The sequence below is a fragment of the Taudactylus pleione genome, unplaced genomic scaffold, assembly GCF_031769625.1.
Source record: "Taudactylus pleione unplaced genomic scaffold, aTauple2 ptg000129l, whole genome shotgun sequence".
Lineage (NCBI taxonomy): Eukaryota > Metazoa > Chordata > Amphibia > Anura > Myobatrachidae > Taudactylus > Taudactylus pleione.
The window spans coordinates 2,968,521-2,981,315 of NW_028284531.1; positions in this window are offsets into that span (position 1 = coordinate 2,968,521).

Here is a 12,795-nt window from a genome sequence, read left to right on the forward strand (position 1 = left end):
TTTTAGGCAGTTAATGGAGGTCCTGTGTCCCTTCTACCTTCTAGATTCCACTTCTCTAGAATAGCAATTCCCAATCTGTACAAGGACATTAAAAAAAAAACCTTATTAATGTCCTCCGAAATGCCGTTCTGCCCACTGTCCACTTAACCACAGATATGTGGACATGTGGGACAGGGCAAACTAAAGATTACATGACTGTGACAGCCCACTGGGTAGGTGTATTGCCTCCAACAGTGCAAACAGCAGCAGCAACATCTAACAAATGCCAGCTCATTCAGAGGCAGGCTACTCTGTGTATCACCAGTTTCACTAAGAGGCATACTGCTGAGAACCTCTTAGAAAAGCTCAGGGAAATCATTGCAAAAGGCCTTACCCCACTTGGACTCTCCTCAAGATTTGTGATTTCTGGCAATGCCAGCAATATTGTGTGAGCATTACATGTGGGCAAATTTGAACACATCCCATGTTTTGCTCATACAATGAATTTGGTGGTGCAACATTTTTTTAAAATGACAGGGGTGTGCAGGAGATGCTCTCGGTGGAACGAAAGATTTCAGGATATTTTGACATTCAGCAACTGCATGTCAAAGATTGTAGCATCAGCAAGAACTGTTGAATTTGCCCTGCCATCAGATGAAGCAAGAGGTTGTAACTAGGTGGAATTCTTCCCTCTATATGCTTCAGCAGATGGAGGAGCAGCAAAAGGCCATCCAGGGCTATACAATGGCCTATGACATAGGCCATGGAGTGGGAATGCACCTTAGTCAAGCGCAGTGGAGAATAATTTCCGTGTTGTGCAATGTTCTCAAACCCTTTGAACTTGCCACATGTGAAATTAGTTCAGACACTGCAAGCTTGAGTCAGGTCATTCCCCTAATCAGACTTTTGCAAAAGCAGATGGAGAAAGTGAAGGAGGAGCTGAAATGGAGTGATTCCGCTAAGTATGTCGGACATGTAGATCAAGCCCTTCATTCGCTTCAACAGGATCCAAGGGTCATCAAACTCTTGAAATCAGATCACTATATTTTGGCGACCATACTTGATCCTAGGTTTAAGTCATACCTTGTGTCTTTCTTTCCAATGGACATAAATCTGAAAAGATGCAAAGAGCTGGAGGTGAAAAAAATTGTCAGCTCAAGCGGAACATGACACGGCAGCATCTCCTCCTTCATATTCTATAGCTGCCAGGGAAAAACTAAATTTTCCTAAGAGACCCACTGCTGGTGGTGATGCAGATCAGTCAGCAAAACCTAATGACATCTGGTTGGGTCTTAAAGAACTGGCTACAATGAGTGACATGTCTACCGTGACTTTGTCTGTTTCAGAGAATGGTGGATGATTATTTTAGGGATAGCATCTAAGTAGGCATTTCACTCAGTCCCTATCACTACTGGCAGGAAAAAGAGGCAATTTGGAGTCCCTTACACAAACTGGCTTTGCTGTACTTAAGTTGCCCAACCTCCACTGTGTACTCTAAAAGAGTTTTCAGCGCACCCGGGAAATTTGTCAGTGATCGTCGTAGGTTACTTCCCCAAAATGTGGAAAAGATGATGTACATCAAAATTAATTACAAATTCCACGAGGAAGACCTTTACCAGCACTTAAGTTCAAAAAATACAAAAGCATCTGTAATGGTGGATTCCAGCAGGGACGAATTAAGATTGTGTGAAGAAGAGGATGATGCACACACTGATGGGGATGACGATGAAGATGACAACATCAAAGCTAATGCATTGTAAATCCAGTTTGTGTATGGGATCATTGCCACCAATGCCCACTGCGCTTTGGCAGCTTGTTTTGTCCAAATAAACCAATAATTTCAGTCACAAGTGGCAGTCCCTGTCGCTAAAGTGATTGGTTTGTTAAACTGTTTCATATATACAACATAAGGGTTGGTTGGAGGGCCCAAGGACAATTCCATCTTGCACCTTTTTCCTTTCCATTATGTGCTGTTTGGGGCATTGCTGTCTGACATTTTTAATGTTATGGTTTATGAATGTCCAGAAAATGTAATGGCCATAGACAGCATCTCCTGCATGCCTCTTCAAAGCTGTTACAGGGCTGGTTCCTTCCTAATCATACAGTAGCTCTGTATTCCACTACTACTCAGCCCGGAGGCTGCATCAACAATTAACTATCAACTATCAATTCTTCAGCCAGTGGCTGCACCAATTATCAAGTATCAAATCTTCTCACTTCAGCCAGTGTCTGCACCAATTATAATTTTTTCAGCCAGTGGTTGCACCAATTATCAAGTATCAACTCTTCTTACTTCAGCCAGTGTCTGCACCAATTATCAATTCTTCAGCCAGTGGCTGCACCAATTATCAAGTATCAACTCTTCTTACTTCAGCCAGTGGCTGCGCCAACTATCAACTATCAATTATTCAATCCTCAAGGGGTACCCCAAACATCATCTTTGCACAGTCCTCAACCCTATTTATCACTCAGTTTTGAGCCAGCTAGCTGGATGCAAGCTTTTGGTTCTTAACTAGATGAAAAAATCAATATTGTGAGCTGGGCGGTGGTCAAAATTGACTGGAAACGAGTGGAAATAAATGTTATTGAGGTTAATAATACTGTAGGAACAAAAACAGGCCCATTTTATGTGATGTTAGTTGTTTTTACGATTTTTTAAGAAAAAATCCAGATCCAAAACCAAAACTGAAAAACAAAATGCTGAGGTTAGGTTTTGGCAAAACCAATCCAGATCCAAAACCAGGGGAGATCCAGATCCAAAACCAAAAATCACGAGGGTCGGCGCACATCTCTACACCCTACTTATATTCTAAGGTCTTGGAGCAATTATTTCTTGGCACTAATGTGGGGTATGCATCTGGATGATGTACCAGCCATCCACTCGACATGCCAACCGACTTAACAATATTGTAAGTGTTCTGCAAAAAAATATGTGCATACACACTCAGAAATCAGTCACCTGTTATGTCTGGCCACAGAAACCCATTGTGATGTCACAGATATATTGTGTGTACACACTGAGCCTGATTCAGACCCGGTCGCTAAGCTGCAAACGCTCGCTAGGGGCGATTATAGCACATCTGCGTCAAAGTACGCATGCGCGAAGCAGTCACTGCGGTCTGGAATCGTGCGCTCGTAGTACACAAACTGGATGCTACTTTGAGTGACAGATAGCACCGTTTGTGGGTGGTGAAAGGGGAAGGTGCTTGTGAATGGGGGAGTGGATGTGCAAACGCAGGCGTGTCTGACAGTCAAAACGGAGTTTAATGGGTGTGCATAATTAGCAAAGTTGCGTCATTGACCATATCAATTGTTTTTTAGCCTGATCTGATCGCAGTGCTTGCAGTGGGGTAGGGGCTACCTCAAGTGCTGCATGCAGCTCCGATGGGTCTCGATGTTACCGATTAATCAGACACTTTCTGGAGATGACATGTGCTAAGAGAGAAAGGTGGGCGGCTTTATACTCCTGCGTACGCTCACTGCCGTCGCCCTCTAAGACATAGATGGCGTCCTTAAGCCAGACAGGATTTTCATACCCGGCCCCTTTTGGCAGCGAGCGTCCGCAGCTTAGCGACTGGGGTCTGAATTAGGTCCACTGGCCTATGGTCGGGATGATATATCGTTCATAGGCTGCACAAACGATGTATATTAACCAGTGTGTACTAGGCATAAAACACAGCAAACAATCAAAACAACATACCTGTTCTGAACTGTTTAATTGAAAATTCTGAGCAGTATGGGGGAGCTTACTGCTTTCTATATTCCTTTCTCTTCTACCTGCCACTAGAGCACTGTTTTGCATATCTAACACCCTAATCTATCCTTTTTATTGCATACAGTATATAGCCCACAAAGCTAATTGTGTGAGGGTTTATTTCTAATGTAGGAAACTTTTTGTTTATTATTATTATTATTATTATTATTATTACTGCTAAAATATTATTTTAACAGTTTTCTTATTCCATACACTCACATTTAAGCTTTGCCGTAGGTCCTTTTGAAGGAGCATGCTTGAAATTGTATTGGAAAAAACAGCCGTTTATTAGACGAGATGCTTTATCTTTCTCAAGGTGCATCCATTCTCAAATTGTATTCATGATAGGTATTCCCATACTTGAATAGTAAATTGCACCTGAAAGAATTCAGATATACTTTTACCTAAGGAAAAGACAGAAGGTTAGCAAGATGCTTGTGCTATGATCCTTTGTCTGTTGACATTACATTTTACCTTTCGGTCCCCAGGCCATGACAGTAAGTATTAAATAAGTGATAAACACAATTCTTCATACCTATTCTGCAAACTGCTTTAGTCACAAATTGTCCTTTCTAAACACTTGCGTTATTGAAGCAGCTGTGTCACTTTCTCAAAAATTTCAAAGTCATTTGGAAAGCCTCAAATGTTTTAGGTTTCTTAGATGAAAATTAATCATTTGTTTAATATCATTCAATTTGTCATTGTATTTTCACATTTACAGAATATGGATTAATCTTGATTTTTTTTTTTAAATGAATGAATAGTTTGGCAGAGCCAAGCAAATGCCTTATTTTATGGCTGCCTGAATCCACTCAAAACTGAGCGAATTCAGGCTGAGAGCAAGGCACGAGGGATGCGAGATACGGTGCTTTTGTCGGCAACTCACACCCTTCATGGCTAACTGGATTGACCCCATTGTCTACAGTTTAGGAATCATTTTTCTGAGTATCTGCCTATAGTATGTTTACATGAATATTTGCTATAATCGGTTAGGTCTGAATCATTATGGAGATGCAGTACTCTAAGTCCTCCTGAATTCAATAGAGATTTAGGATTCCAGTGGTAAGAAGCAGTGTGAGAATCAGTGAGCCGAGTCACAATAGAGGTCGAGATACTAGAGATAGAAGGATCCAAGGTAAATGATGGATTCAGATAATTTTGAATTTGTAGCAACGAGGGTCAGATAGCAGGGGGTGTTCAGGAATAGCCATGGCAGGGCCGAAACTAGAATTGTTGTCACCGGGGAAAGTCCATAATTTGGCGTCCCCCCCCAAAAAAAAAATACAACAGAGGACGAAAAGGGTGTGTGGTTTTGTGACACAGTAATGCTCCTTATAACACATTATGCCACACATTAATTACCCTTATAACACATGCCCACAGTAATGCCCCTTACAACACATTAATTTATGACACACAGTAATGTCCCTTAAAACACATTATGCCACAGTAATGTCCCTTACAACACATTATACCACAGTAATGTCTCTTACAACACAATATGCCACAGTAATGTTCCTTACAACACATTATACCACAGTAATGTCCCTTACAACACATTAAACCAAAGTAATGCACCTTATATATTTATGCTTCAGTAATGCCCCATATACATTATGCCACAGTAAGGCCCCCTTTATATTATGCCACAGTAAGGCCCCTTGCACATTATGCCACAGTAATGCCCCATATACATTATGCCACAGTAAGGCTCCTTATACATTATGCCACAGTAATGTCCCTTACAACACATTATACCACAGTAATGTCCCTTACAACACATTATGCCACAGTAATGTCCCTTACAACACATTATACCACAGTAATGTCCCTTACAACACATTAAGCCAAAGTAATGCACCTTATATATTTATGCTTCAGTAATGCCCCATATACATTATGCCACAGTAAGGCCCCCTTTATATTATGCCACAGTAAGGCCCCTTGCACATTATGCCACAGTAATGCCCCATATACATTATGCAACAGTAAGGCTCCTTATACATTATGCCACAGTAATGTCCCTTACAACACATTAAGCCACAGTAATGCACCTTATACATTTATGCCACAGTAATGCCCCATATACATTATGCCACAGTAAGGCCCCTTGCACATTATGCCACAGTAATGCCCCATATACATTATGCCACAGTAAGGCTCCTTACACATTATGCCACAGTAAGGCCTATTTTACATTAAGCCACAGTAAGGCCTCATCTCCCTTTTCTTACCCGCCAGGGCCATGCAGTGGGTGAGCTCAGGGTGACACAGGACGGGGATGCCACATGCTGGTGAACTGATAGTACTGCCATCATTGTAATGTGGCGCCGCTCGCAAACCAATTGGAGCTCACGGACTTGCAGCCTCTACTGATTGGCTGCCGATTCGCGAGCACTGATTGGCTTGCGACCGGCACCACATCAGATTGACAGTGTCTCTGTGCTTCTCAAGTCCCTCTACGGAACACCCTCAAGTCCGGCACCCTGGTCATGTGCCCCCTTAGTCCCCCTTAGTTCGGCCCTGGCCATATGCAAAGAACCAAATCAAGAGAATGATGGCTCAAGGATGTGGAGCAGAACTGTGGTACCCACAATCATTAGATATCACTTTATTTTATTCAGCAGCTGCACTGCTGCAGGAAACTACAGCCCCCTCATGGGAGCAGAAGACTGACAGTTGGAGAGGAGGCAGGAGTAGCAGTAACTGTCAGCAGGCTGAGGAGAAGCTCCCTGATACTGAAATGGCTGCTAAAACAGATCAGATGAGAGAAGCTGCACTTGTAAGTAAGGTGATGTATACCTGGTGTTGTACCTGCAGATAAGCAACTGAAAGCTGCTGACAGAAACTGAGAGCTCTCTCTCTCCCCCCACAGAGGTTACTTCAGCTTACACATGCACAAACCATTTGTATGTTCACCTCCAATCAGAAGTGACCATCATCAATGGGTATTTTTCACCAGTGATCGAACACCCACAAGTTATACATCTTCTGGCAGGTGCACATGCATGTATTTTGTGGTCTGCAATCACATTCAGTATCATGGTAGGTGAATCAATTAGCACAGACCCCATTATATTTATTACCATGTCATATTTGGTGTATTTGTATTTTTTTCCTCTGTAAACAGATAGATGTCAGGTAGCCTGCATTAGAGGGGATTTAAACACTACCTTGGGATTTTCTAACTCATTATTTTCTGTTCCGTTACTGTATCTCATTTGATACAGCAGTTTATTAGTGGCTGTAGCCTACACATTAAACTATCATAATATGTACCCTTCAAAAAATATCTACATATACTTAAAGTTCACCTGTCATCCATAATTAGTTGACACAGTCATTTTGTGGGCTGAAAAGATATTGCTCCTAATCGGGATGTAGGCATGATGGCTGCGGTCGAAATGCCGACTGTTAAAATCCCGACACTGAAAGCGCGGCATACGACTAAAGATAGGCATCTAAATACCAATGCCTAACATTAGCCCTGTGCCAAAATCCCGACATTCAGCCTACCGAACGTAGGTTAGCCGGGTGTCGCGACGTGTTAGCCGTGGGGGGGAGGGTTAGGTTTAGGCGCACCCGGGGGGACTTAGAGTGAGGCACCCCCTTGGGAGAATTAGGTTTAGGCTAGGGGAAGGGGGGGTCAGGCACCATCGGGGGGAGGTTAGGCTTAGGCACCCCCAGGGCGGGTTAGGTTTAGGGTGCGGGGAGGGGGGGTTAGGGTAAGGCATTATGGGGGAGACTTAGGGTTAGGCACCACCCCTGAATCTTAGGGTTAGGCACCCCCAAGGGAGGGTTAGGGGGGGAGAGGAGAGGGTTAAATAAACTTACCAGCCGGCATCGGGATTATGATGTTTCGGGCTTCCAGTATCGGGATTTGAACCGACAGCTTTTAAGCCTTTAGTATTTCATACCCAACTCTTCTATTCATTAGGAACAGAGATTTGGTTCAGCCAATAAAATGGCTGCTTTTTCTGTGGGTAGGCAATGCATATACTTCAAACAGAACAGCACCTCCACTGCATACCACCCAACAGTCCAATTTTTGCAATCAAAATGGGGAATAAGTAGCTTCTGATGGATCCATGGTCATGTCACAAAGGTTTGTGAATGTCTCTCAGTGGGGCATTGCCATGACCCGTTACTCTGTCTGGTCCCTCTGAACCATTAGGCCACCCACTAGCCTCCCCAGTATGGCAAATGCTCAGTGCTGCTCTCCTGAAATATGATTGCTGCTAGCCAAAAGTTCATGTTTTTACAAAATACTGAATGATAGCCTTGTCCTATTTTATCTTTTTTCATCCGGACTGGAGAGTTCCTCCACTATATAAAGACCGCAAGTCGAGGGTATAGAAAATAAAGATATCTTTATGTGCACATACTTATACAAGTAAGCAGAGATGTAAGGACTTTGCACAGCATTACCTCCATTCACACCTGAGTGATATATATGGCATTGGTACTACCAGAAGCTTGGAAAGGATCCATATACACTACTTCTTTATTTTTAACACATTCCTGGGTTGCTGAGTGTTTTGTGACCACATTCCTGGGTTGCTGTGTGTTTTGTGACCACATTCCTGGGTTGCTGTGTGTTTCGTGACCACATTCCTAAGTTGCTGTGTGTTTCGTGACCACATTCCTGGGTTGCTGTGTGTTTTGTGACCACATTCCTGGGTTGCTGTGTGTTTTGTGACCATATTTCTGGGTTGCTGTGTGTTTTGTGACCATATTCCTGAGTTGCTCTGTGTTTTGTGACCATATTCCTGGGTTGCTGTGTTTTGTGCGCACACATTCCTGAGTTGCTGTGTGTTTTGTGAACACATTCCTGGGTTGCTGTGCTTGTGATTGACTTTATTACTCTATTTAGTTTTTTCTTTGTTTTATTTTGTATATTGTTGACCATAACGTCTGATACATTTGGACATTTCCTCAGGTGGATTCTTGGTCAAACTGTTGGAACAATTCATAGCGCAATTGAGGTTGTTTTTCCTTTTTGCTTGTGTAGATATAAGTTGGTGACTTATCATCAACCTCTGCAGCTTTAAAGTGCAGCTCCATAGGTTTGTACCCTTTTGTATTATGTCCCTGTGCCCTATTTGGCTATTTGGCCAGTGACATAACTAGACCTAGGGGGGCCCCATAGAATCCCCCACCGTGGTTCCAACTAACCTCTGCTCTGTGGTTGTCCTCCTTCAGCGTGTGCTGCGCAGGGCAGGCACAGCTCCTCACCCGCAAAAAATATGGTAGTTGCTCAATCAGCTTAATAATATACTACAGGTGCTTGTAAAGGGCGGGGTCTACACTGAACACAGAAAAAAGAAAATTGCCCCCCAGCACACTGCAGATAAATCAAAAATACTTGAATCCTACATGATAATAGAAATTCAGAGGTATTGGTTTACATACATATGCAAATATATGAATAAACGCTGGGCCGATGTCAAGGCCCCTCTATACCAGCGTCCCTAACATTAAGGGGTTCAGGTCCGAGAAGCAAGGCACCCCAAAAAATTCCAGCCAAGGACCATCCCCAGGGCATCACACGAATTTTTACATAATTCTTTTACATTTCATTAACACTTATTGATTTATCTTTACACATCTATCCTTTTACACTTCACTATCAACTTTTTTCCCCTTTTCGTGTGATGACCTGGAGATGGTCCTTGGCTGGAATTTTTTGGGGTGCCTTGCTTCTCGGACGTGAACCCCTTAATGTTAGGGACGCTGGTATAGAGGGGCCTTGACATCGGCCCAGCGTTTTTTCAGATATTTGCATATGTATGTAAACCAATACCTCTGAATTTCTATTATCATGTAGGATTCAAGTATTTTTGATTTATCTGCAGTGTGCTGGGGGGCAATTTTCTTTTTTCTGTGTACAGCTCCTCACCCGCTTAGCTCCATCTCTCCTCACTGACTGATTCTAGGAGGGGGCGTGACCACGCTGAGCCTGGTGGGACATCTCTGGATCATGGCCACACCTCCTCCCAGTATCAGTCAGTGAGGAGAGATGGAGTCGACCAGGATGGCAAATGTGTCTGCCATGCGCAGCACACTGCTGAAGGAGGATGCAACCACGGCTTGCCTGGCGCCGTAAGTTCAGGGGGAGGGCTGGGTCGGCCCAGGCTCCATAACAGCCGCACCCCCGGCACCTATGATAGTTACGCCAGTGTATCTGGAATTACCAAGCAAAAAGCTTGGAACAAGTTATAACACAAAAAGCCTTGTTTTACATACTATAGAAGTCCTACAAAATGTATACAAGTTTCAAAACATTTTTTTTCAGCATTTTCAGAAGACAAGCTTGCTTGTTTTCACTTGTCTACTTTTCAGAATGTATTTTGCTTTTACAGAGCAGCAACCTGAGTAGAATACATATATTTTGCTTTTATGTACTTTGGATACACCTACCTTTAGTGTTGTACTGCAATAAATATATTCAATAATGGTAAAAAATAATATTGCAGTATAAATCTGCTGACAAAGGCATAATAAGAGGAATTTGTGAAAATCCTTCATATACCTGCAATATTGTTGCTGTGAACAGTCACCCGTCTGAACTAAAACCTTGTTTATGTCTTACTATATCTTATGAACAATATTTTATTCTTTGCAAGTCTTGTTTTTTTTAGCAAATTATTAGCATATAGACTATAGTGTTTTTTGAATGGAAGAAAAAAAGTGAGCCATAAGATTATTAGATAAGATTGTTCTTATTCAGAACTGAAAATGTAGATAGGTATTATTATGCAGATATATTTGTTTGCTGGCTAGACAAAATCAATTTTCTATTATTTTATTATTATTTGCAAAACATATTCATGTTAAATTGTGTTGGCAGCTGTAAACAAAGACAAACAAATGCTTCTTTTTTTATTTATTTAAGCATCTATTGGCAGGTATCTGTTTATATTAATATCACCTTTGAAACAATAGGTTTTCATCTGAAAGATATGGCTTTTGTTAATTAAGACAGTAGTTATTTTATTTTTGAATATAGAAAAGACGTGGTAAAAACTTACCAGAAGCTACATAGCATGATCTTACACTTGTAAAAAGTAGAGGTATAGATGTGTCCTCATCAGTGGAGGCTCCAGAGGCAGGGCTGCAGCGCAGTCCAAAATTCAAATAGGGGAGCCACACCAACTGCCATTTCAAATGCTGCCAAACATAGATGGCTGGGACTCACTGGCAGTTGGTGTGGCTCCCCTATTTGAAATTTGGACTGTGCTGCAGCCCCACCCCTGGATCCGCCACTGGTCCTCATGCACCATGCGTTTATACACCATACTGTGTGACTGAGCCGCTCCGAGAGGTGTTGTGTACCATCTTTTTCTTTAAATTTTGCATCTTATTTGAATCGCAGATACAGCAAAACACCACTCAAAGTGTACTAGAGACGCTGGGCTGTGACTTTAACTGCACAGGAAATAGTTTTAACCCATACAAAGTCACAGCAAAACGGAACTCGCCATGAGAAATAGCTTCGGCAGCTGCATCGTAGCACTTTGTATACAGATTCAGACTCATTCACACACAGATGTACAAGTGTTGGACATCCAACTGATCAGTGCAATCTAGCAAAGTAGTTTTGCCGCTTCCAGTTATTTTATTTATGTGAATAAGATGCAAATTTTGAGCGAAAAAGAGCCTTGGTGCGGTCGAGTCGCCAGGTCCTCGCTTGTCGAGAGGGGCTGTTTGGCGCGACCGAAGCCACAGTGAATCTACAAGCATTCAATGCTCTGTTTTTTGAGCATGCTCAGACTGTACTAACCACTCTACAGCTACAGTACCTTTAATTATACCTAAAGGTGCATATCCACTAGATGATATGCTCCCTGTACAATATAGTTGAACGATTTTCCCTTGAAATTTCAATGTACATATTATCGTATAGCCTGTACCATTTGTAAATGATAAACGATATCGTAGCCTTCAAATTGAGTGACAGATCCTTTCAGATGAGGGGTGTATACCTGGCTGATGTTTCTTGAGGGCGGGGCTTTCATGAGGAAATAAATAGTTTGCGCCCATTTTCTTTGCACTTATACTCTGTGGCTAGTTTGGTTTGGTTTATACCTGCTGAACGCTGTTGCAATGCTAATTTGCTCTGGTTTGTTTTTGGCTTGCTTTAAACAAACTGCGTTTATTTATGCTCATCATGGATCACTTTCGCTATCTTGTTTTGACAGCATATGCTGGAGTTGTGCTGTTAGCTGATCATCAGAGGTATGAGAAGTGGAGAAGGGTGCAGTCATGCTAGATCAAGGAGTGGCTGCTGCAGAGAAATACTCTCTCTCACATGCCACTACTGATGGGAATTTGTGAGAACAACCCTGATGACTTCTGCAACTTTCTGCTATGGATGACGTCACCTTCTGGGAGTTATGAAGTCTGGTGATGCCCTACAACCAGAGGCAGCATACGAAGAGCTATACCCCCAAAGGAGAGGCTGATTGCTACCCTGTGGTTCTTACAGTAGGTGACTGGCAGATCCCTTGGAGATCTGAAGATTGGCACCTTAATTTCAGCTCAAACTTTGGGTCGCATCATCACCGAGACCTGCAGGCAGGGACAGTTCTAGGGGCGCTGCTGAGTCCCCCTGTCATTTGCAGGCTTTTTTTTTTATTTCAATACAATTGCTGGCTGCGGGGCTGCTGCTGCTACTGGCAGCCGGTTTTACGTAGCAGCAGCAGCATACTCGGAGGCTGACACTGAGAAGCTCCGCCTCCTCTGCTCTCAGTCAGTCAGTGCTCTGCTCTGGGAGCTTCCCGCTCGGGCATGGCTGCTTTCAATGAGTGTGTGGGAGGATGACAGCAGTTCAGACTACAGAGCCAATTCAGACCGGAAGACCAGCATCAGGTAAGGATTTTTTTTTAAATTAGTGTACTGTTGTAAGTGATGCTGGGGTATTGGTAAGGGAGGGAGGGGGAGAAATGTGCTGCTGGGGTGTTGGTAAAGGGGGGGGGAGTGTGCTGCTGGGGTGTTGGTAAGGGGGGAGAGTGCTGCTGGGGTGTTAAGGGGGGGATAGTGTGCTGCTGGGGTATTGATAA